Source organism: Schistocerca americana, chromosome 1 (genome assembly GCF_021461395.2).
Source record: "Schistocerca americana isolate TAMUIC-IGC-003095 chromosome 1, iqSchAmer2.1, whole genome shotgun sequence".
Classification (NCBI taxonomy): Eukaryota; Metazoa; Arthropoda; class Insecta; order Orthoptera; family Acrididae; genus Schistocerca; species Schistocerca americana.
Genome location: NC_060119.1, coordinates 244,982,075 through 245,008,358, shown reverse-complemented (window position 1 = coordinate 245,008,358; position 26,284 = coordinate 244,982,075). Strand labels below are relative to the sequence as shown.

At 42.2% G+C, this 26,284-nt stretch overlaps 1 non-coding gene across 1 annotated transcript; it reads left to right on the top strand.

Annotated features, from left to right (window-relative positions):
* Positions 1-21,640: 21,640 nt before the first annotated feature.
* On the top strand, positions 21,641-21,715 carry Trnat-ugu. The gene has a single exon. It is a non-coding gene; the product is annotated as a tRNA-Thr (tRNA).
* Positions 21,716-26,284: the final 4,569 nt, after the last annotated feature.

The window sequence follows — 26,284 nt, the reverse complement described above, 5'->3', positions numbered from 1 at the left end:
ATATGGAAGTGATTCTCTGATGTCCCTTCTCCTCGTCAGTGTTTTTGTTACTTCCTTCGTGGCTTCTGTGGAGAGCCTCCTCATTCCTTGTATTATCATTTCCCCTAATTTTCAACATTCTTCTGTAGCACCACATCTCAAATACTTATATTCTCTTCTGTTCTGGCTTTCCCACAGTCCGTGCTGTGCTCCCAACTTACATTCTCAGGAACTTCTTCCTCAAATTAAGACCCATGTTGCCCGCCTGCCTACCAGCGCGATCTAACGCGCTGCTTCCTGAGAGCGAAGGCGTGCCGGTCCCCGGCACGAATCCGCCCGGCGGATTAAATGGTTCAAATGGCTCTGATGTTATCAGTCCCCTAGAACTCAGTTATAGGGGACTGATGACCTCTGAAGTTAAGTCCCATAGTGCTCAGAGCCATTTGAACCATCTGCCTCGGCGAATGCGGGATGCCAGCCGGAGTGGCTGTGCGGTTCTAGGCGCTACAGTCTGGAACCGAGGGACCGCTACTGTTGCAGGTTCGAATCCTGCCTCGGGCATGGATGTGTGTTATGTGCTTACGTTAGTTAGGTTTAAATTAGTTCTAAGTTCTAGGCGACTGATGACCTCAGAATTAAGTCGTATAGTGCTCAGAGCCATTTGATCCATTTTTGAATGCGGGCTGGTTACCCTTATTCCGCCTCATTACACTGTCTTGGCGATTTGTGCGTAAACACTGTCTCCAGGTAAGTGTACACCATAATTATTCTACAACGCAATCATTTGGGGTTAAATTCGTCTGTTTTGAGACGTTCCCGGGGAGGGGGGAGGGGGGGTCCACTGGAGGCCGAACCGCACAATAGCCCTGAGTTCGGTGTGGGGCGGCGGTGGGGTGGGAGGACTGCTGTGGCCAGTTTTGGGGTTTTTATCCACTGAGTTCTATGGTGGGACGAAGCCTCTCCATCGTTTCTAGGTCCCTGGTTCAATACAATACAATACAAGGCCCATTTTTGGTACCAGTAGACTTAAATTGGCCACAAATACCCTCTTTGCCCATGCTGTCTCCTTCTGTGACCCCTTGCCTCTTCTATTATGGGTTGTTTTGCTTCCAAGGTAGCAGAATTCCTTAACTTCGACTACTTAGTGACCCCCATTTATGACGGAATATTTATCGCTAATTATGTTTCTGCCGCTCTTCATTACCTTCGTCTTTCTTCGGTATACCCTCTGTCCATATGCTGTGCTTACTATACTGTTCATTCCATTTAAGACGCCCTATAATTCTCCTTTACTTTCATTGAAGATCGTAATGCCAACAGAGAATTTTATCTCTGCGACATCACATGGAATATATATAATGGTAAGGTCATTGTCGAACTTGGTACCGAGCGAGGTGGCGCATTAGTTAGCACATTGGACTCGATTTCGGGTTGACGTAGGTTCAAACCCGCGTCCGGCCATACTGATCTAGGTTTTCCGTGATTTCCCTAAATAGCGCTGGCCGTTATGGCCGAGCGGTTCTAGGCGCTTCAGTCCAGAACCGCGATGCTGCTTCGGTCGCAGGTTCGAATCCTGCCTCGGGCATGGCTGTGTGTGCTGTCCTTAGGTGAGTTAGGTTTAAGTAGTTCTGAGTGTAGGGGAATGATGACCTCAGATGTTGAGTCCCATAGTGCTCAGAGCCATTTGAACCATTTGAACCCTAAATCGCTTCACGCAAATGCCAAGATAATTCCTTCGAAAGGGCACGGTCGACTTACTTCCCCAACCTGCCCTAACCCGATGGGACCGATGACCTCGCTGTTTGGTCACCTCCCCCAAATCAACCAACCAACCAACTTGGTGGCAGGCTGACTATTTATAGAGATATAGATCAAAGGTTAAAAAACGCCTTTGTCCTGTTTTTACCTTAAAAGGAGTAGAACTTTGTGATGAAGTCATTTGAAGCAACTGCTCAAGGCCTCCTGCGACACTACCTTCCGCTATGTACGGTGCGCACAGTGTCTGGAGTGAAGCAGAAAAGGCGGCCAGCGGGCGTCGTCGTGAGCGGGCACCTTTAGGCGGCGCGACAGCCGGCCAGCGTCGCCGCCTGGACGCCTGAGTGACAAGGCATTGATCCGTCGCTGCTCCGAGGCGACGCCTGCCCCCCCCCTCCCCTTCCCCCCTGCCCCTCTCTGCCGTCTCCTCGCCAGCAGGGCCTGCTCTCCCTGCGTCGCCGTGTCCTGCAGACGCACACGTGCACAGCCTGCGCGCACCTCGCGAGCGAAGCGCCCCGGGGCTCAAGCTGCCCACAGAAGGACACCTCCCAGCGTCATAAGAGGCTGCTCACCTGCACATCGGCGAATGCTGATGCATATCTGAGCTACCAGCCGCGAATGCCGACGTAATAGAACTACTCTCCAATTGCGGGAACTAAAGGCGATAGCTACGGTGGCTGGAAAAGGGGACGAAGAATCGGTGGCACAGGGAACAGAATGGAGAAACTTGAGTAACCAAGTACCGATAGTAGCCCAGCAGGTTTATACTTAAGATCTTGCAGAATACTCACTAGAAAATTTACGCTTGTGTGTCTAGTTCAAGAGATAGATAAGAAGCACAAATAGTAAATATTATGAATGAAACACACATAACACTGGTGTAATATTCTAACATTTGGTATTTGTTAAACGAATCGGTTTTGGGTTGTTACGTCATGGATGGGTACGAAGAAAAGTATACTGTGCAGCGAAATTTTCTTGGATCAAAGATTTTAAACTAGTGCATGTACGGAGTATCTCGATTTCCTGGGGTGGAAGTGTTAATATTAGAATGGGAATAGAACAAGCGAGATTATTTCAGTGTAAATGCGATGGAAGATTATTTAACTAAGATAAAACATGTGACACATTAAGTATTGAACTATAGACAAATTACAACACTCGTACGCAGAACAACATAATTGAACAATAAGCTTTGGTGACATATTCCAAAGATATGGCTGAACGAAATAATCTTTTCTTTAATAGAACATAAATTACAAACAAATATGATATAATAGTCATAATAAGCTGGTGAGTGATGCAGCTGCGATTACACACAGTCATTTTTTTTAAGACAACGAGAAAAATTTAAGTAACCGAAATAAAGGAAATGGAGCATGTGAGTAAGAGGGGTAATTTACAACATGTGACACATTAACTATTGAACTGTAGACAAATTACAACAGTTGTACGTAGAACAAAATAACTGAACAAAACTATTGAACTGTAGACAAATTACAACAGGTGTACGTAGAATGACATAACTGAACAATAAGTTTTGGTGACATAATCCTACGATATGGCTGAACGAAATAATTTTGTATTTAATAGATTGAACTGTTTGGGGGAAGAGACCAAACAGCGAGGTCATCGGTCTCATCGGGTTAGGGAAGAACGGGGAAGGAAGTCGACCGTGCCCTTTCAAAGGAGTCATACCGGCATTTGCCTGGAACGATTTAGGGAAATTACGGAAAACCTAAATCAGGAGGGCGGACGTGATTGAACAGTCGTCCTCCCGAATGCGAGTCCAGTGTGCTAACCACTGCGCCACATCCCTCGGTCTTTAATAGATCATAAATTACAAACAGATAAGATATAACAGTGATATTAAGCAGGTGAGTAATGCAGCTGCGACTATACACAGCCGGCCGCGGTGGTCTAGCGGTTCTAGGCGCGCAATCCGGAACCGCGCGACTGCTACGGTCGCAGGTTCGAATCCTGCCTCGGGCATGGATGAGTGCGATGTTAGGTTTAAGTAGTTCTAAGTTCTAGGGGACTGATGACCATAGTAGTTAAGTCCCATAGTGCTCAGAGCCATTTGAACCATTTTTGACTATACACGGTAATTTTTTTTAACACAATGAGAGAAATTTTTGTAACTAAAATAAAGGAAATGGAGCATGTGAGTAAGACGGGTAATTTACAACATAGTCTGGAAGGGATTATGAGTAGTATTTGCAGTTAGAAGTGGTAAGTTAACTGTGTCTGGTCATTGGGATGCTGGACATGAGTTTATAAATTTCCATAATTTCAAGACAGTTCATTTTCCTTCCTTTGTGGATATGATGTAACACCTCGCGTTTCACGTTGTAACTTCTTTAAGGAGATGGTCTGCAAAGCTTCCAACTTCCGTGGTGTTCCTTCAAGCGGGTACATATTGCCCTGCCAGACTGATCTGTATGGAAATTGTCGGAATTTGTCACTGTTACAAGTAATTTTATATACTCCACTCTTTTCCAAAGTGTACATGCTCTAGTTTAAAATCTTCGATCCAAAAAAATTTTACTGCACCATATACAGGGTGTTTCAAAAATGACCGGTATATTTGAAACGGCAATAAAAACTAAACGAGCAGCGATAGAAATACACCGTTTGTTGCAATATGCTTGGGACAACAGTACATTTTCAGGCAGACAAACTTTCGAAATTACAGTAGTTACAATTTTCAACAACAGATGGCGCTGCGGTCTGGGAAACTCTATAGTACGATATTTTCCACATGCGTAGCAATAATATGGCGTAGTCTCTGAATGAAATTACCCGAAACCTTTGACAACGTGTCTGGCGGAATCGCTTCACATGCAGATGAGATGTACTGCTTCAGCTGTTCAATTGTTTCTGGATTCTGGCGGTACACCTGGTCTTTCAAGTGTCCCCACAGAAAGAAGTCACAGGGGTTCATGTCTGGAGAATAGAGAGGCCAATCCACGCCGCCTCCTGTATGTTTCGGATAGCCCAAAGCAATCACACGATCATCGAAATATTCATTCAGGAAAGTAAAGACGTCGGCCGTGCGATGTGGCCGGGCACCATCTTGCATAAACCACGAGGTGTTCGCAGTGTCGTCTAAGGCAGTTTGTACCGCCACAAATTCACGAAGAATGTCCAGATAGTGTGATGCAGTAATCGTTTCGGATCTGAAAAATGGGCCAATGATTACTTTGGAAGAAATGGCGGCCCAGACCAGTACTTTTTGAGGATGCAGGGACGATGGGACTGCAACATGGGGCTTTTCGGATCCCCATATGCGCCAGTTCTGTTTATTGACGAAGCCGTCCAGGTAAAAATAAGCTTCGTCAGTAAACCAAATGCTGCCCACATGCATATCACCGTCGTCAATCCTGTGCACTATATCGTTAGCGAATGTCTCTCGTGCAGCAATGGTAGCGGCGCTGAGGGGTTGCCGCGTTTGAATTTTGTATGGATAGAGGCGTAAACTCTGGCGCACGAGACGATACGTGGACGTTGGCGTTATTTGGACCGCAGCTGCAACACGGCGAACGGAAACCCGAGGCCGCTGTTGGATCACCTGCTGCACTAGCTGCGCGTTGCCCTCTGTGGTTGCCGTACGCGGTCGCCCTACCTTTCCAGCACGTTCATCCGTCACGTTCCCAGTCCGTTGAAATTTTTCAAACAGATCCTTTATTGTATCGCTTTTCGGTCCTTTGGTTACATTAAACCTCCGTTGAAAACTTCGTCTTGTTGCAACAACACTGTGTTCTAGGCGGTGGAATTCCAACACCAGAAAAATCCTCTGTTCTAAGGAATAAACCATGTTGTCTACAGCACACTTGCACGTTGTGAACAGCACACGCTTACAGCAGAAGGACGACGTACAGAATGGCGCACCCACAGACTGCGTTGTCTTCTATATCTTTCACATCACTTGCAGCGCCATCTGTTGTTGAAAATTGTAACTACTGTAATTTCGAAAGTTTGTCCGCCTGAAAATGTACTGTTGTCCCAAGCATATTGCAACAAACGGTGTATTTCTATCGCTGCTCGTTTAGTTTTTACTGCCGTTTCAAATATACCGGTCAGTTTTGAAACACCCTGTACTTATCTTTGTACCTGATGATGGCGTAACAGCCGAAAACCAGTTCGTGTCACAAAATAATAAATACTGTAGAATATTACAGTAGTGTTGTGTGTGTTTCATTCATAATGTACAAAATATTCTACCAAGAACCGAAGGAGCAGTTATCAATGCAATAGTAAACAATTAATGAAGTCCTTAAAAGTCTCGCTAGCATAGCAAAAAAATCAAAAATTGAAAACTATTAGAGGCAGAAAATATGGTTTGTTGTAGAATGGTTTGCAGTTCACAAAGATTTTTTCCTTTGTGCTTCGTTGCAGATTTGATTCAGAGTGCATCAAAATGAGGACTGACCAGGAGAATGCTCAATGAGTTATCTGGTATACAGGATCCAAATCTGTGACAGCGCTACTGGGGAATTATCGACGCCAGTATGGGAAGGTACCATCGGAAAAAACAAGCGTAATGATGTGGTTAAAAAACTTTAAAGATACGGGCAGTGTTAAAGACATTCCTCGAAGAGGGCGACCCCCTGTATGGCAAACACGTGTTAACTGATTGCAAGCTGCATTTCAACGCAACCCCAGAAATCAATTCTTTATACATCACGTGAATTGCCGGGAGCAAGATCAACTGTCCATGAGTGTTACACCAACGGTTACGCCTTTTACAAAGTGCAACTGGTCTAACCAGTGCAGCCAAACGATGGTCCTGTGTGGTATGCATTCGCGTGGTGCATACTAGCCTCCTTAGATGCTCACAGTGGCTACCCAAAAACGAGCCTATTTTCAGATGAAGCGACATTCCAGATTTCTCGACAGGATAATCGCCGCATTAAAATTTGGGGATATTTATTTATTTGTTATTTTCTTCTGGTTTGTGATCTAGATACAAGAACAGACTATACATTCTACATGAGTTGATGTCTGTGTATATAGCACATATTATTTAACACAAATTCAAATGAATTAATATAATTAGGTGTTATGGTGTTAAAGATGTAAATAAATACATAAATAATAAGAATATAAATAATTTTAAAAACATGCATACTACTCATTGGCCATCTGGGGCACTAATTTATATTCATTCGGAATCCGGAAAGCACATTTACTTGCCTACTGTTCCGTGCTACAAAGCTACATTACAAATTTTGAAGTTTATAATTCTAGACTACACTATATTACACTAACTACACTACACTACATTTTCGTACTTTTGCATCAGAAAGAAACTGGATTTTCTCATTTGTCGGATAGTTAGCCCTTAGTGCGCTGGGGCCCAACTCTGGATTCACAGGGACTGTACTGCCGTCGTATCCGAAGTTGAAGAGATTTGGAGATGGCTGTCAGGTCTCAGAAGATCGTCCCCAGAGCCCATCTCCAGGCTACCCCTAGAAGATTGTTGTAGGTCAATTCTCTGCTATGATTCGTCTCGTTGTTGTGATATATGGCCTCTTCTTGTTTGTCTTTTGGCTCTGTAGGCTTGCAGCTCGTAAGCTGATATTTTGACAGTCAGAAAGTTCAGCCTGTACCAGAGCTCCTCGTTGTTTATTATGTCATATACAGTCGTATTGCCAAACACGTTCGTATCCAGGTCCATAACATCTTGTCTAATGGCACTCTCCCAGAAGATGTGGACCGGGTTTCCGATTGATCCTTCATTCACAAGTGCGTTTTCGTGTTCTCAGTAACTAGCTGGCAAGAAATTTCTGAGAATGTACATCTGAAACATAGCGCAGTGTGGTAGTAGAAAATGAAATGTGCGAAAACTAGAACAGAACGGAATGAAGTACTTGAGATACGTTGCTACAGAAGAATGTTGAAAGTAATGTGTATAGGTAAGGCAGGGAATGAAGAGATTCTCCGCATAATCGGCCAACAAAGGAACATATGGAAAACACTGACAAGAAGAAGGGACAGAATGACGGGACATCTGTTAAGATATCAGCGAATAACATCCGTGTTCGAGGGAGCTGTAGAGGGGAAAAACTTCAGAAGTAAAGATAAAAGCAGGATGGATGATTATTCGACAGGCAGTGTGTGGTCCGAAGGAAGGAAGAAGTATGACATACTTGATCTTTCTGGCCATTCTCTATTAATGCATACCTTTATATCCTAATTTGACGTGAGTGTCGTGCCCAGTATCAGCTTTACCTTATCACATACACCCTTCTTGAACCAATATTGTGCATCTCTCTTCCTTATTGTTATGTCCAGCGCTAGTAAGCCCAGTGAGACCAGCAGCGACCCAGTTGGTGTTGTTCAGTGCGCGCTGGTCAGGCGTTGGGGTACGTCTGTGCTGTCTTTCCCCACGGTAGCGATTAAAACTGCGTTGTGGAACGTTCTTATATCACTAAAAGGCAGCTGAAAGCTTTATTGGCCAAATGTTCCTATTTTGTTCAGGATCTTAATACCTCCCTGGTAAATGATTTATATGTGTGTACCTACATATTTGTTTTCCCTTCACAGATTGGTCATTTATTCCAATTGTGAGGTTTCTCGATCCTGATAATGTTACTTTCAGTAACATCATCGCAACGCACGTGAACACTTCCGTGACAGCCCCTGTGAACCATTGCATAATGGGATGATGTACCCATTTTTATTCACTGAGAAAAGCATAATGGGAAATGTTTACATACACGTGCTCGAAGAGTTCCTGTTGCCGGAGATCAGTAAACTGCAGCTCTCCATCACCTTCCAGCATGATGGGGCGCTCCCGCCCCCCCCCCCCCCGCCTCCCCCAACACACACACACACACACAAACACAAACACACACACACAATGGAATTTGAACATTCTGGACGCGTTGACTAAGAATTTTCTTGAGAGGTTGATGGGATTATGATGGGCCCATCGCTTAGCCACCGCGCTCACCCGATGTCACGCTATTAGACTTCTTTTTGCAGAGTTAGGTCGTGGATGTCGAGTCCACACCTCCAGATAATGAGATTGCTATTTCTCGTGATCAGATCGATGAAGCAATCAAACCTATTGATACTGCACTGGCACCTCCCGCCGCAGGTTCGAGTCCTCCCTCGGGCAAGGGTGTGTGTGTGTTCTTAGCATAAGTTAGTTTAAGTAGTGTGTAGGTCTAGGGACCGATGACGCAAGCAGTTTGGCCCCATTGAAATTCACACTCATTTCACCATTTGTTGCTGCAGTGCTGACCAGCGCATAGGCAGAACACGAACATGGTCTTGATCTTGTACGAGAGGCGCGAGAAGCAGACATTGAAATTCTGACAGAACAGACAAAAACTTTGGGAGCTGCTAAACAACAGATCATGATACTCCTTCTCTATAGTTTCTAAGTTACGTTTTTTTGAAATGGTAGTGGGAATCTGTGGTCACCCTGTACTGCCATATGAGATTTATAAATCCATTCATTTCTAGTAAACGAAAAGCATGTGGATATGGTGATACTTCAGAAGGAAGACATAAACAAACTAATGCAAAAGAAATTGCTATGGATGACAACTACCCCAAACAAAAAGAAAGTTATAATTTACCAAGTTACCAACTAAACCTATGCTTGCTCAGTGACTCGCAATTTCAGTTCCAGAAGGATTCCACTGAACACGTTATTTACTTGTTCTCTGATCTTGTACTGAAAATATCTTAATGACAGATATACACCTATTGTTTTGTTTGATAATCCAAGGCAATCTATTTTGCAAATGTCAATACTTTTTTCGGGAATGCTTAAGTGCTTACCTTGAAACGTCCCCTTAGAAAAATTTATGAATGACAGTGCTGGTAAATCTCTACGTTATTTGATTTTCAAACAGCTGAGCAGAACTGAACGTACTCAGACATTTCTCTCTTTACTTATTCTGATCAACACTAAACTGACACACAATATTTTTAGCGCAACGCAATCTGACTTTCAATAATCCCTACAAAAGAATGGCTCTAGCTAACAATAACCTATACCTTTCATGAATCACTTTCCTCACAAAAAATCTTCGTTACTCAAACTACTGCAATACAGCGAGCGCCAATACTGCCAGCTGAATAAATGATTCTAACTACTGAAGACACTAACTACTGATAGGCATAGATAGCAAACGAAAGATTTTGATAGAGAACAACAATGTATTTACCTTAATAATGTTCAAATATATCAGTTCATGATATCCAGTATTACAAATTTACTCTTTCTGACGGACTCACGTCCAGATCGTCCGCTCTCAAAATTCTGCCATCTTTCTCCCCACATCCACCACTGCTAGTGGCTCACATCCAACTGCCCAACACTACAATAGCAAATATTCCAACAATGAGTCCAACCAGCCACAGACTTCACACAGCACAGTAAGTGATTTTCATACAGAGCGCTACGTGACGTTACTAACATAAAAACCCAAACAGCCTACTTACAGCCTTCATATTTAACTGAGCCTCTTGCAGTTTAACGAATATTTTTCTGAGTCGCGACAGATTACCATTGGTGTTCCTCACAGTTTCATATTAGCACCGTTCCCATTTCTGCTATACAGTAGCCGGCCGCGGTGGTATAGCGGTTCTAGGCGCTCAGTCCGGAACCGCGCGACTGCTACGGTCGCAGGTTCGAATCCTGCCTCGGGCATGGATGTGTGTGATGTCCTTAGGTTATTTAGGTTTAAGTGGTTCTAAGTTCTAGGGGACTGATGACCATAGATGTTAAGTCCCATAGTGCTCAGAGCCATTTTGCTATACAGGATGATTCAAAAACACGTTTACAAACTGAGACGACACGTCAGGCATCCAACAGGGAGCGTAACCACATAGGAGTCGGGTGTTGCGAAGACCATCCGGGCTACTAAATTGCGTTGCCGTTATTTCTTCACATGTTACAAATTACTATGAGAGCTGTTCAAAGTTTCGTCCAGGTACATCAACACAGGCCTGACATTGCTGCTGCATTGAATGGCGCACCCTCTCAAAGATACCTGGTGTATCTCGAAGACATCCTGCTGCCGCAAAAATACTACCCACTAGGTCCTCTGGCGATGTAACAGATGTTTCATACACACAGCCCTTCAGATACCATCAAAGCAGAAAACTGATTGCGAACATACTGAGTTATCGTGGTAGCCATGCGACTGGTCCATCGCGACCAATCCAGCGGCTGGGAAAGGTTGCCTGCAAACGTGCCGTCAGATGTCTCCTAAATTGCCGGAGCCTCCGTCGTGCTGAAATCGAATGCGGCGGCGAATAGGCGTGGGAACATCATTCAACATGTCCGTTAGAACCTCTCGTAGGAATACGAGATACGTGCGACCATCTAGTTGGTGCGGGAGAATGTATGGCCCGACGATGCTAGCCCGTTTGTGTTGTGAGGCATGCGTACATGTAGCATGCGGGTTCTATGCGCTCATCAGACGCTAGACTGGCAACGCAGCCTCATGGGTGAAGAAGACACTCGATGTGAAGCTCCGATCTCGTGACCATAGCGCCCTTCCGTGGCGTTTGCTACCCCCATTTCCTTCGTCATTACTGATCCTCGCTCTGTGCTCGACCTGCCACGTCAGTTTGTGAAGGTGTATTTGAATAACTCTGTACAGGTGATCAGAAACCGCCTAAAAACTTGTTAGAGTGTTGCAGGGTAGATTGTGTTGAGAAATAATAGTTAAGAAAAAATTCGATAGGTTCCTCCTGAAACTGAACAAGAGAGCGATACAAAAATTGGACATTGAACGATAGTAAGGTTCGAACCAGAGTCGAAATCAGAGCAGTCTCGTGCGCTCATCAAGGCTATGAGAACAGCTGACACTAATTGTATATGGCGAGGGAAGGGGGGGGGGGGGGAGGAACACTTGAATTTGCACCCGCAAAGGGCTGATTGGGTAACTTCAATGGTAAATAACTCGGAAACTGCGCAACCTATCGAACTTTTTGTTCACAATTGTTTCTTAGTACAGTTTTCCCTGCAAACATCTAATAAGTACAAACTGTTTCTGACCACTCTGTATAATTTATAAATGACCTTCCATCTTAGACTTACATAGCAAATGGGTTGAGGTGTCATGATTAAGCAGGGCATCACAGGTATTCTTTCGCATTGAAATAAACACATTATTTCATTATGTTTCATTGCCTTGCGAGGTACATGGTAATGTGCTCAAGCACTCAATAAGAAAAGCAAACGTGAGGAAACTGATACAGAATATTCGTTTCGTAACTCTTATTACGTACATCACACATTGCTTTCTCCGAAACAGATCTGAGGAATAAAACACGCTGTAATTTTTATTGTGATTTAGAATGATAATGACCATGGAGTCGTAATTAACTAGCTGCTAAATAATTAATTACAATTTTATTTCAAACAAATGAACAGCATACAAGGGATAACGACACTCTTTAAGACATTAACACTGAATGTCCATATACAGTATATTATTGACAATTTGTGAAAGTAATCTGTTATGGTTTAGCCATATTGAGAATCTAATCGGTGAACATAGCGCTCCCCATATATCGTGCTTTAATCTCCGTATGTTCGATTGGTAGTTCTCTCATATTTTTAGAAGAACGTGGTTTACATTTGCATCTCATCAGTACTGTAGTTCATTCCTTATAGATTTTCTCCCCTAAACATGATTGTCCCTTCAACGACAAAGTTATGTCGGATAAACTGAGGCAAAATACGCCAGTTTCCTATCAGCGTAGGAGACATCTCTCACGTAATATTGTTCAAATATTGGAGGCAGACTGTGGTCATATCCAGTAAAATCTGTGTAGTTTCTAGCAAACAATTTTAAACACTACGCCTTTCCTTTTCTTGAAAGATTCCAACTGGCAAGGATTTCCATAAAATTAAAATAAAAAAGTTCTTTCAACAATAAAGTTTCTGATATGGGAGCATTCTGAGACAGCTTCTTTGAACCAAACGTGGTGTCTACATCTTCGTTTCCGGCCTTTGTCTTAAATTTTTTCTTTAGCACTAACACACTGCCCTCAAACCTTCCCGCAATTTCATCTCTAAGTGTCGTCCGTATTTAATAGTATAGAGTTTTCAGTCAGAAGCACTTTACAGATTGAAAGGGTCCCGAGTTCGAGTCTCGGTCCGGTACACGGTTTTAATCAGCCAAGAAGTTTCATATCAGCGCACACTCCGCTGCAGAGGGAAAATCTCATTCTGGAAACTTTACAGATTGCCATTTTTCCACTCCGTTTCTTAACAGCTGCCTTAAGCGGCTCTATCTTCCTTTCAAGGAAAATATCAGCTTCCTTTCGTGCTTGTTTCTATGCCATTTCACATAAAACTATTAATTTACAGTACCTGCACTTAAAATACAGAAGAAAAAAACACGAAACATAATTTGACACAAAACTCTCTGATTTTGAGACTGTGTTAACAGACTGCGATACACCCATCACACAATTACGAAACTGACTGAAGTGTTTTGAAATGGCCGTAACCAAAACAAGTGGTAACATAATAACAACAGTAGCAACCACTGTTCATTTCGTTTGGTCAGACGAAAAAAATCAGTAAGCCTGGGTGACGTTGCGACAGCAGGAACCATGCACATTTCTTTGTTCGAGAAGCGATATACTTTCATATTAAGCAATTTTTGTTTCATGTTAAAGCAAGAAAAGAAGAAATGACATGGACAGAATTTTCTTGTTCTTCTTAACCGTTATTTCGTGTTAAGCACTTTCGCGCTACGTGTTTGTCACCGAATGAAGTGCGCTGACTAAGTGAACCTATGAAGCAACGAGCAGCCCTTTCTCCGATTCTCCTCTGTGATTCCTCCCTTGTAACTCTCCAAATTGGTGAGGAATACTCACGAATCAGCCTGACGATGGTCTGTGGGCTATCTCTCTCGTGGATGAATGTATATATGATGGAAATGACGACACTTTCAAACCATTAACTACCAAATACTGTGATTACTTCCTCACAATCGCTCCAAACACTGCACACTGCAATAAAGAAGAAATACAGATGCGTTAGATTTACTTGTGCAGACACTGAAGCAGCACCAATAGACAGTAGTTTAAAAATTACAATTGCTAAAAGCCATTCAACAGCCTAGGTCGCATAAAATATTTCTCTATTTAAGACATCTTAAAAATCTTTTTCTTGTAAAAACATGTTCATTTTACCCTGAACCTCACGCAAAAGATGTCAACTGGATAAAAATCAGCACATTATAAAATGTTTGTTATGGTTAATGTACTGATTTTTATCTACTTGACCTCTTTTGCATGAGGTTCAGCATGAAATGAAAATATTTCACAACAATAAGATTTTAAGATCTGAAGATGACAGCAAAGTCTATTGAAACTGGTTGTCTTAAATACAGAAATATTTTATGCGATGTTGGATGTTCAGTGGTTTTTAACAATTAAAACAGATCACCCTTCAGTACTCTCAAAATGAGAAAATTCAAGAAAAGTACTGTTCCTAACCAGATTACAGAATTCATTGGGTCATTAAAAGTAGTAATTCTGCTGGCTATGATGATGTTTCTAACAGAGTATTAAAATCCTGAGCTGGCTTGATAGGATTAGTTTTAGCTATCTTTTCAATGAATCAATGACTTGGGCATGTTTCCTGACAGTCTTAAACATGATGTAGTAAAACCAATCTACAAAACAGGAGAGAAGCAAACCACCTCCAATTACAGACTTATATTGCTCCTTCCAGTTAATCAAAAGTAATTGTGAAAGAGGCCTATAATAGAATATCGACTCATTTAACTGAGTATTACATGTCAGCTGCCCACCAGTTTGGCTTTCGGAAATGATTCTCCATGCTGAAAGTAATACAAATCCTTACAAACGAAGTGCTAACAGAGCTAAATAAGTAAACTTATCCTGTGTTTTACGATGTGTCCTTAACCTTTGATTGTGTGGATCACAAAACTGTACTTAGAAAACTAAAGTGTCATGACATAAATGGCATCCACCTTTTGTTCACGTAATCGTACCTCAGTAAAAGAAATCGGGTGGTCTCATCACGTCTTCGGTCCCGGGTTCGATCCCCGCCACTGCCTCAATTTTGATAAATAATCAGCATTGGCGGCCGAAGACTTTCGGCATAAGAAGTCAGCCTCATTCTGCCAACGGCCTTGTCAAAGAGGGCGGAGGAGCGGATAGAGGTTCAGGGCACTCTCTTGTCCTAGCGGTCGGAAATTGCCCCTAAAGGCGGAAGAATCAGCAATGATCAACGACATGAGGATGCAGAAGGCAATGGAAACCACTGCATTAAAGACACGTAACGTGTATCCACAGGACATGTGGCCTGTAATTTAAGAAAGTGTCATGATGATCTCTCCATTGGGAAAAGATTCCGGAATAGTCCCCCATTCGGATCTCCGGGAGGGGACTGCCAAGGGGGAGGTTACCATGAGAAAAAGATTGAATAATCAACGAAAGGATAACGTTCTACGAGTCGGGGCGTGGATTGTCAGAAGCTTGAACGTGGCAGGGAAACTAGAAAATCTGAAAAGGGAAATGCAAAGGCTCAATCTAGATATAGTAGGGGTCAGTGAAGTGAAGTGGAAGGAAGACAAGGATTTCTGGTCAGATGAGTATCGGGTAATATCAACAGCAGCAGAAAATGGTATAACAGGTGTAGGATTCGTTATGAATAGGAAGGTAGGGCAGAGGGTGTGTTACTGCGAACAGTTCAGTGACCGGGTTGTTCTAATCAGAATCGACAAAAGACCAACACCGACAACGATAGTTCAGGTGTACATGCCGACGTCGCAAGCTGAAGATGAACAGATAGAGAAAGTGTATGAGGATATTGAAAGGGTAATGCAGTATGTAAAGGGGGACGAAAATCTAGTAGTCATGGGCGACTGGAATGCAGTTGTAGGGGAAGGAGTAGAAGAAAAGGTTACAGGAGAATATGGGCTTGGGACAAGGAATGAAAGAGGAGAAAGACTAATTGAGTTCTGTAACAAGTTTCAGCTAGTAATAGCGAATACCCTGTTCAAGAATCACAAGAGGAGGAGGTATACTTGGAAAAGGCCGGGAGATACGGGAAGATTTCAATTAGATTACATCATGGTCAGACAGAGATTCCGAAATCAGATACTGGATTGTAAGGCGTACCCAGGAGCAGATACAGACTCAAATCACAATATAGTAGTGATGAAGAGTAGGCTGAAGTTCAAGACGTTAGTCAGGAAGAATCAATACGCAAAGAAGTGGGATACGGAAGTACTAAGGAATGACGAGATACGTTTGAAGTTCTCTAACGCTATAGATGCAGCAATAAGTAATAGCGCAGTAGGCAGTACAGTTGAAGAGGAATGGACATATCTAAAAAGGGCAATCACAGAAGTTGGGAAGGAAAACATAGGTACAAAGAAGGTAGCAGCGAAGAAACCATGGGTAACAGAAGAAATACTTCAGTTGATTGATGAAAGGAGGAAGTACAAACATGTTCCGGGAAAATCAGGAATACGGAAATACAAGTCGCTGAGGAATGAAATAAATATTAAGTGCAGGGAAGCTAAGACGAAATGGCTGCAGGAAAAATATGAAGACATCGAAAAAGATATGATTGTCGGAAGGACAGACTCAGCATACAGGAAAGTCAAAACAACCTTTGGTGAAATTAAAAGCAACGGCGGTAACATTAAGAGTGCAACGGGAATTCCACTGTTAAATGCAGAGGAGAGAGCAGATAGGTGGAAAGAATACACTGAAAGCCTCTATGAGGGTGAAGATTTGTCTGGTGTGATAGAAGAAGAAACATGAGTCGATTTAGAAGAGATAGGGGATCCAGTATTAGAATCGGAATTTAAAAGAGCTTTGGAGGACTTACGGTCAAATAAGGCAGAAGGGATAGATAACATTCCATCAGAATTTCTAAAATCACTGGGGGAAGTGGCAACAAAACGACTATTCACGTTGGTGTGTAGAATATATGAGTCTGGCGACAAACCATCTGACTTTCGGAAAAGCATCATCCACACAATTCCGAAGACGGCAAGAGCTGACAAGTGCGAGAATTATCGCACAATCAGCTTAACAGCTCATGCATCGAAGCTGCTTACAAGAATAATATTCAGAAGAATGGAAAAGAAAATTGAGAATGCGCTAGGTGACGATCAGTTTGGCTTTAGGAAAAGTAAAGGGACGAGAGAGGCAATTCTGACGTTACGGCTAATAATGGAAGCAAGGCTAAAGAAAAATCAAGACACTTTCATAGGATTTGTCGACCTGGAAAAAGCGTTCGACAATATAAAATGGTGCAAGCTGTTCGAGATTCTGATAAAAGTAGGGGTAAGCTATAGGGAGAGACGGGTCATATACAATACGTACAACAACCAAGAGGGAATAATAAGAGTGGACGATCAAGAACGAAGTGCTCGTATTAAGAAGGGTGTAAGACAAGGCTGTAGCCTTCCGCCCCTACTCTTCAATCTGTACATCGAGGAAGCAATGATGGAAATAAATGAAAGGTTCAGGAGTGGAATTAAAATACAAGGTGAAAGGATATCAATGATACGATTCGCTGATGACATTGCTATCCTGAGTGAAAGTGAAGAAGAATTAAATGATCTGCTGAACGGAATGAACAGTCTAATGAGTACACAGTATGGTTTGAGAGTAAATCGGAGAAAGAGGAAGGTAATGAGAAGTAGTAGAAATGAGAACAGCGAGAAACTTAACATCAGGATTGATGGTCACGAAGTCAATGAAGTTAAGGAATTCTGCTACCTAGGCAGTAAAATAACCAATGACGGACGGAACAAGGAGGACATCAAAAGCAGACTCGCTATGACAAAAAAGGCATTTCTGGCCAAGAGAAGTCTGCTAATATCAAATACAGGCCTTAATTTGAGGAAGAAATTTCTGAGAATGTACGTCTGGAGTACAGCATTGTATGGTAGTGAAACATGGACTGTGGGAAAACCGGAACAGAAGAGAATCGAAGCATTTGAGATGTGGTGCTATAGACGAATGTTGAAAATTAGGTGGACTGATAAGGTAAGGAATGAGGAGGTTCTACGCAGAATCGGAGAGGAAAGGAATATGTGGAAAACACTGATAAGGAGAAGGGACAGGATGATAGGACATCTGCTAAGACATGAGGGAATGACTTCCATGGTACTAGAGGGAGCTGTAGAGGGCAAAAACTGTAGAGGAAGACAGAGATTGGAATACGTCAAGCAAATAATTGAGGACGTAGGTTGCAAGTGCTACTCTGAGATGAAGAGGTTAGCACAGGAAAGGAATTCGTGGCGGGCCGCATCAAACCAGTCAGTAGACTGATGACCAAAAAAAAGGGGAACATAACACATGGAGTGCCACAGGAATCGGTACTGGCACCACTCTTTTTTCTATCAAATAAATTCATAGGTCAGTCCAAAAACTTTGACGTTTGACAACGATACAAGCATACCAATCAAGGGTCCAAACTCAACCCTAGCAGGCACAGCTTAAGTGGTAGATGCACAACCTCATAAGTAGTTCACAGCTAACAGTTTAACTATTGATCTAACAGAGACTTGTATTATGGAATTTCAGACCACCTTTAGCATCAGAAGTAGACATTAATGGTCATACGTTGAATGATGCATAGTGTGTAACATTCCTTGGGGTTCCAGCAAGGTAACTAGTTAAAACGGAGTCACCATGTAAGTAATATAAACAAGAAGCTCAGTTCAGCTTGCTGTACTCTATCATATTTGGTAGTGTTGACATGGAAGAACTTCCTGTTGTCTTATGAAATTATCTTTTGAGGCAGCGCATCTTCAGTAAATAAATTTTTTGTGCAGCAGAAGCAAGCTTAAAAACACTGTGTGAAGTAGAAAGCCTTTTTAAGGGTTCTGGAGTTCTTACATTCACTACTCCGTAAAGGTTTTGTTGCTGATAATGTAAAACAGCTTAACTGAACAGTGATGTACACAGTCACAAAACAGAAAACATAAATAATTTTTATGTATAGCTTATGTCGTTATCCAGGGTTCAAAATGGGGATATGTACTCTGACTCTAACGTATCCAACAAGCTCCTGTCTACTACAGAGCAAGATATTGGCAATTCCTACCAATTCAAAAGAAGATTGAACACATATCTTTTTAACCAATCTTTTTACAGGTTATCTGAATATACAGATTTACAGACTCAAATTTTCTCTTACAAACACGGAAAATAGCAACATTTTTAAGAATTTGTGACTGGTAATGTAGAAGCTGTGCAGAAAACTTGGGGATTTCTTACTAATTCATTCAATTACGTTAAGACAGTGTAAGCGTGAATAGCGCTAAACTGTGTAGTGATAGTATATTGTTAAAGCACTACACAGATGAAGTTTCTATGATTTCCGTATCTCATGTTAGTTTATACCTTGATTCGTTCCATATCAATCAATGAATTAATGAACAAATGAACAGAATATTTGTTTTAAAATATTCTATTTGAAAACTACTTTTTTCTTATGTATTATGTATTTGTGTACAATGATCAGTCAAACTGTGTGAGCCACAGCCGCCTGATCATGGAACGAATCAGTACACAGTTTACAGAAAGCTGATTAGGAAATTTATAAACAAAACAATAAAAGATTTAATACCACACGAAAAAAGTAAGGAGGTATATGAACAAATAACCCACTAAAAAGAGGAAAGTTCTCACAATACTGCGAGAAATTCGTCTACAGAAGATTTGGATTATGTCACAAGGAAACGTTTCAACTGCGGATTCAATACTTGGGGCTTACCACTGAATTTCAGTTCTGTGAGGACATACTGAAAATGAAACCTTCTGAATAGTGCCCAACTTTTTTTACAAAGCACAAACAAGAATCTCACGATTGAATAACCGTATAGCAGAATTAGAATTCCGAGACACCTGAACAATGGTTTGCATGAAGTTCGCGAACTGACACTGCAGATCAGTGTGAACGCCCTTTTCTAGATAACAGTCGTCTTGGCGAGTGCATATAGTTGCCTCAAAACATAACACCGCACGAAATAATAGAGAGAAAATAAGCAAAGTAAACAAGCCTTCGCGTGTTAGTGTCAGAGAAACTGGAGTACATTACGTACAATTGAAACTATATTGAGGTGAAGCTGTCAGATTGTGTAAGAGAAAATTCATTAATAGCTGCAATTCATATTTACAAGAAAATAATGGACTATCTAGTGATGTACAACAGTGACAATCTTACAGTAATTTGTGTTCAGAAAGATATTTTCTCTCTGTAACAGAGTGTGAACTGATACGAAACTTCCTGTCAGATTAGAACTATGTGCTGGGTGGAGACTCGAACTCGAGACCTTTGCCTTTCGTGGGTAAGTGCTCTGTCGACTGACCTACCCAAACACGACTCACGAATCCTCCTCGCAGCTTTCTTCCAGGAGTACTAGTTCTGCAAGGTTCGCAGGAGAGCTTCTGTGAAGTTTGGAAGGTAGGAGACGAGGTACTGGTGTGATTTGTATGGGTCATGGAAAAGGGATGTTTCAACCGTAATGGTGAGTTCAACTGCAGCAGTAGCCGTCTCTGAAGTGACGAAAATTAGCGTCCTTCAGATTACTAACAACAATTCTCTGCCAGCATGTGATCTGTAATAGTATGAGAGCAAGTAAAAGACCATATCTACTGACAGCCTGTTTAAATGACGCACATCACATGGTGTTCATTCGAGATATGCTTCCACAATTTTTGGGAAAGTGTAATATTTGTCGTGGAAAGGGGTCTGGTGTCAACATGACGAGGCACTACTCATTTTTGCTACTGATGTCAGTGAGGGCCTGGGCAAAAGGTACCTACACTGGATTCCATTTGGAGGTCGTGACCCATGAACAGTACAGTCGCCAGATTTCAGTCCTAGGGACCTTTTTATAAGGTGCATGAAGTCATTGAACTATGAAATCGTACAAGAAATTGAAGAGGAAATCGTTGTTGGACGACAGAGGTATGTATATCAGTAACGGCTAAAACGTTCACCCAGTCTCAGTTGCATGTTGCCTATTTAAGAGCTCCAGAGGAAGAAAAAAACAGATGATTTTCACTATTTCATACAAGTATTGACCGCTTCTATGTTGCTATCACAATCTACCTATTAACGGGTACAAAGGGTAACAGTTGAACGCAATAAATCGGGTGTTTAAGCTAGAAACTGTATGTAACTCTTGAGGAAGCCTATCCCCATGCCTGCAAATTACCCACTCCATATTCATACAATATTTGAGAATGAGAGCACTAAACGACTTTCAACAAACTCCACATATAGTTTTAAACCTTTTCGAAACTTTTTTTCGAGGATACCCCTTTCCTCCACAAAATAATAAAAGGAGAAAATTTATCGATTATGCATCTTCACTGTTCATGCTGCAAAACTTCAGCATTAGGAATTATTTTCTAATTTATGACCTCTTTACTAAGAACTCTTTTCGCGACACGTTTTGCAGACAGTATCCATATACGATACTGAACGTACTTGCAAAATTATATCATTATACACCATATAGTTCATGAGATATGACGGGATAAACATTGAAATGCGTGAGAAATTGGCTTTATTTTAAACGGAGCAGAAATTAGCCATACTAAACTAATCCAGTGTTTGATTATTACAGGACCTAGCAGCTTCTAACAAACTGCTTATAACCGCATAAAATAATGAAAGCAAAACAGTTTATCTCTTACTAAATGTTCGTTGCTCATGCGATAAAACTTCAAAACCAAGCGTGACGTCTTAATTTATTACCACTTTTGGTAGATTAATCTGCCACGAGTAATGAGTATGATGGGCAAACATCTATTAGGCGCACTACGAATGTAGTGTTGTGGACATGTTGGGAATGTGGATCTCATGGGGAGCGTGCAAGGGATAAGTCCCTGCAGACGCACTAATCTCTGTGCCCGCGGTGGCTCAGATGGATAGAGCGTCTGCCATGTAAGCAGGAGATCCCGGGTTCGAGTCCCGGTCGGGGCACACATTTTCAACATGTCCCCAATGAAGTGTATCAACGCCTGCTTGCAGCTAGGGTGTCCATTTAATTTGTCATTTCATTTCTAGCAAAGCTGCATGGTCATCCACGGTAACTGTTTTTCGGGAACAGATACTACCGTCATATATAATTAACTTTTTCATTAATTATATGTGAAAATCCGTACTGATAAAACCAACATAATTAGGGTTTTTCCTTAACAACCATGAAGATTTCACCTGCTTGACGTCAAATATTTGACACATAAACATTCAAATCCACCAAAACTAAAACAGATAAAAATTCACTTGACGCCATCCTAAGAAACAGTCTCCATTCCTTCCTAACTAACCAGATCTGGCTTAAATTCGAAGAAATAGTATCCACGGTAATTGAAATATTTATATTAAATATACTGAAGAACCAAAAAACCTGATACAGCTGCCTAATATCGTGTAGGGTCCCCGCGAGCACGCAGAAGTGCCGCAACACGACGTGGCGTGGACTCGACTAATGTCTGAAGTAGTGCCGGAAGGAATTGACACCACGAATCCGGCAGGGCTGCCCATAAATCTGTAAGAGTACGAGGGGTGGAGATCTCTTTTGAATAGCACTTAGCAAGGCATCCCAGATATGCTCAATAATGTTCATGTCTGGGGAGTTTGGTGGCCAGCGGAAGTGTTTAAACGCAGAAGAGTATTCCTGTAGCAATTCCGTAGCAATTCTGGACGTGTGGGATGTCGATTTTCCTGCTGTAATTGCCCAGGTCGGTCGGAAAACACTACGGACATGATTGGATGCAGGTGATCAGAAAGGATGGTTACGTACGTGCCACCTGTCAGATCTAGACGTGTCATGGGCAGATATCACTGCAACTGCACACGCTCACACCATCACAGAGCCTCTCCCAGCAGGGTACATTGATTCCTGAGGTTGTCTCCACACCCGTACACATCCATCTGCTCAATATAAATTGTAACGAGACTCGTCCGATCAGGCAAGATATTTCCAGTCATCAACAATCCAATATAGGTGTTGACGGGCCCAGGAAAGTCGTAAATGTTTGTGCCGTGCAGTCGTCAAGGGTACACGAGTGGGCCTTTGGCTCACTTCCGCCAGGTTGAACGATTCTCTTCAGCCGTCGTTGGTCCCGTTCTTGCGGGATCTTTCTCCGGCTGCACCGATGTTGGAGATTTGATATTTTACAGGATTCCTGATATTCACGGCACACTCGTAAAATGGTCGTACGGGAAAATCCGCACTTCATCCCTACCTTTGGGATGCTGTGACTCTTCGCTCGTGCGCCGACTATAACACCACGTTCAAACTCAAATCTTGATAAGCTGCTATTGTAGCAGCAGTAACCGATGTAACAACTGCACCAGACATTTGCGTCTTATATGGGCGTTGCCGACAGCAGCGCCGTATTCTGCCTTTTTAGATATCTCTGTATTTGAGTACATGCCTTTACCAGTTTCTTTGGCGCTTCAGTGTATAAAACGATATGTGAACACGAAGCATTGATGTGTTGATTATATGATTTATTCGTAATTTTTTACATTAGTATGCGTGTCATACTTTTATTTTCAGTGAAAAATTGATGTTTGTATTATCTGACGTCAATCACGTTTTTGTTATCTTGTTGTTGTGGTCTTCAGTCCTGAGACTGGTTTGATGCAGCTCTCCGTGCTACCCTATCCTGTCAAGCTTCTTCATCTCCCAGTACTTACTGCAACCTACATCCTTCCGAATCTGCTTAGTGTATTCATCTCTTGGTCTCCCTCTACGATTTTTACCCTCCACGCTGCCCTCAAATGCTAAATTTGTGATTCCTTGATCCCTCAGTACATGTCCTACTAACCGGTCCCTTCCTTTTGTGAAGTTGTGCCACAAACTCCTCTTCTCCCCAATTCTATTCAATACTTCATCATTAGTTATGTGATCTACCCATCTACTCTTCAGCATTCTTATGTAGCACCACATTTCGAAAGCTTCCATTCTCTTCTTGTCCAAACTATTTATCGTCCATGTTTCACTTCCATACATGGCTACACTCCATACAAATACTTTCAGAAACGACTTCCTGACACTTAAAAAATGGTTCAAATGGCTCTGAGCACTATGGGACTTAACATCTATGGTCATCAGTCCCCTAGAACTTAGAACTACTTAAACCTAACTAACCTAAGGACATCACACAACACCCAGCCATCACGAGGCAGAGAAAATCCCTGACCCCGCCGGGAATCGAACCCGGGAACCCGGGCGTGCGAAGCGAGAACGCTACCGCACGACCACGTGCTGCGGGCCTTGACACTTAAATCCATACTTGATGTTAACAAATTTCTCTTCTTCAGAAACGCTGTCCTTGCCATTGCCAGTCTACATTTTATATCCTCTCTACTTCGACCATCATCAGTTGTTTTGCTCCCCAAATAGAAAAACTCTACTACTTTAAGTGTCTCATTTCATGATCTAATTCCCTCAGCATCACCCGACTTAATTCGACTACATTCCATTATCCTCGTTTTGCTTTTGTTGAAGTTCATGTTATATCCTCCTTTCAAGACACTGTCCATTCCGTTCAACTGCTCTTCCAAGTCCTTTGCTGTCTCTGACAGAATTACAATGTCATCGGTGAACCACAAAGCTTTTATTTCTTCTCCATGGATTTTAATACCTACTCCGAATTTTTCTTTTGTTTCCTTTACTGCTTGCTCAATATACAGATTGAATAACATCGGGGAGAGGCTACAACCCTGGCTCACTCTCGTCCCAACCACTGCTGCCCTTTCATGCCCCTCGACTCTTATAACTGCCATCTGGTTTCTGTACAAATTGTAAATAGCCTTTCGCTCCTTGTATTTTACCCCTGCCACCTTCAGAATTTGAAAGAGAGTATTCCAGTCAACATTGTCAAAAGCTTTCTCTAAGTCTACAAATGCTAGAAACGTAGGTTTGTCTTTCCTTAATCTATTTTCTAAGATAAGTGGTAAGGTCAGCATTGCCTCGCCTGTCCCAACATTTCTACGGAATCCAAACTGATCTTCCCCGATGTCGGCTTCTATCAGTTTTTCCATTCGTCTGTAAAGAATTCGTGTTAGTATTTAGCAATTGTGACTTATTAAACTGATAGTTCGGTAATTTTCACATCTGTCAACACCTGCTTCCTTTGGGATTGGAAGTATTATATTCGTCTTGAAATCTGAGGATATTTCGCCTGTCTCATACATCTTGCTCACCAGATGGTAGAGTTTTGTCAGGACTGGCTCTCCCAAGGCCGTCAGTAGTTCTAATGTAATTTTGTATGCTCCTGGGGCCTTGTTTCGACTCAGGTCTTTCAGTGCTCTGTCAAACTCTTCACGCAGTATCGTATCTCCCATTTCATCTTCATCTACATCCTCTTCCATTTCTATAATATTGTCCTTAAGTACATCGCCCTTGTATAGACCCTCTATACACTCCTTCCACCTTTCTGCTTTCCCTTCTTTGCTTAGAACTGGGTTTCCATCTGAGCTCTTGATGTTCATAAAAGTGGTTCTCTTTTCTCCAAAGGTCTCTTTAATTTTCCTGTAGGCAGTATCTATCTTACCCCTAGTGAGATAAGCCTCTACATCCTTACATTTGTCCTCTAGCCATCCCTGCTTAGCCATTTTGCACTTCCTGTCGATCTCATTTTTGAGACGTTTGTATTCCTTTTTGCCTGCTTCATTTACTGCATTTTTATATTTTCTCCTTTCATCAATTAAACTCAATATTTCTTCTGTTACCCAGGGATTTCTACTAGCCCTCGTCTTTTTACCTACTTGATCCTCTGCTGCCTTCACTACTTCATCCCCGAGAGCTACCCATTATTCTTCTACTGTATTTCTTTCCCCCATTCCTGTCAATTGATCCCTTATGCTCTCCCTGAAGCTCTGTACAACCTCTGGTTTAGTCAGTTTATCCAGGTCCCATCTCCTTAAATTCCCACCTTTTTGCAGTTTCTTCAGTTTTAATCAACAGTTCATAACCAATAGATTGTGGTCAGAGTCCACATCTGCCCCTGGAAATGTCTTACAATTTTCTTACGTCAGTGGTTTTATTTGCCTCTAATATAGTGCTGTAAAAATGGTTCAAATGGCTCTGAGCACTATGGGACTTAACATCTTAGGTCATCAGTCCCCTAGAACTTAGAACTACTTCACTCTAACTAACCTAAGGACAGCACACAACACCCAGCCATCACGAGGCAGAGAGAATCCCTGACCCCGCCGGGAATCGAACCCGGGAACCCGGGGGTGGGAAGCGAGAACGCTACCGCACGACCACGAGATGCGGGCTATAGTGCTGTAAATGCTTTTAATGTGAGTATGAGATATTTTATTACGTGTGTGCTGCCGTTAACATTTATATCAGTTATCAGATTTGTGGCTGTTTAATCTTGTAATGCTACTTGCGTATTTTTACAGTATCTAACGAACTCCTTGTACGTCACACAACGTGACACTACAGGTCTTACGAGTAACGGTAGCCCTCTCTGGCGGGGAGCGAGTAACTATTTCAGTCGAATTTAGTAATTCTTGACTGCTTGT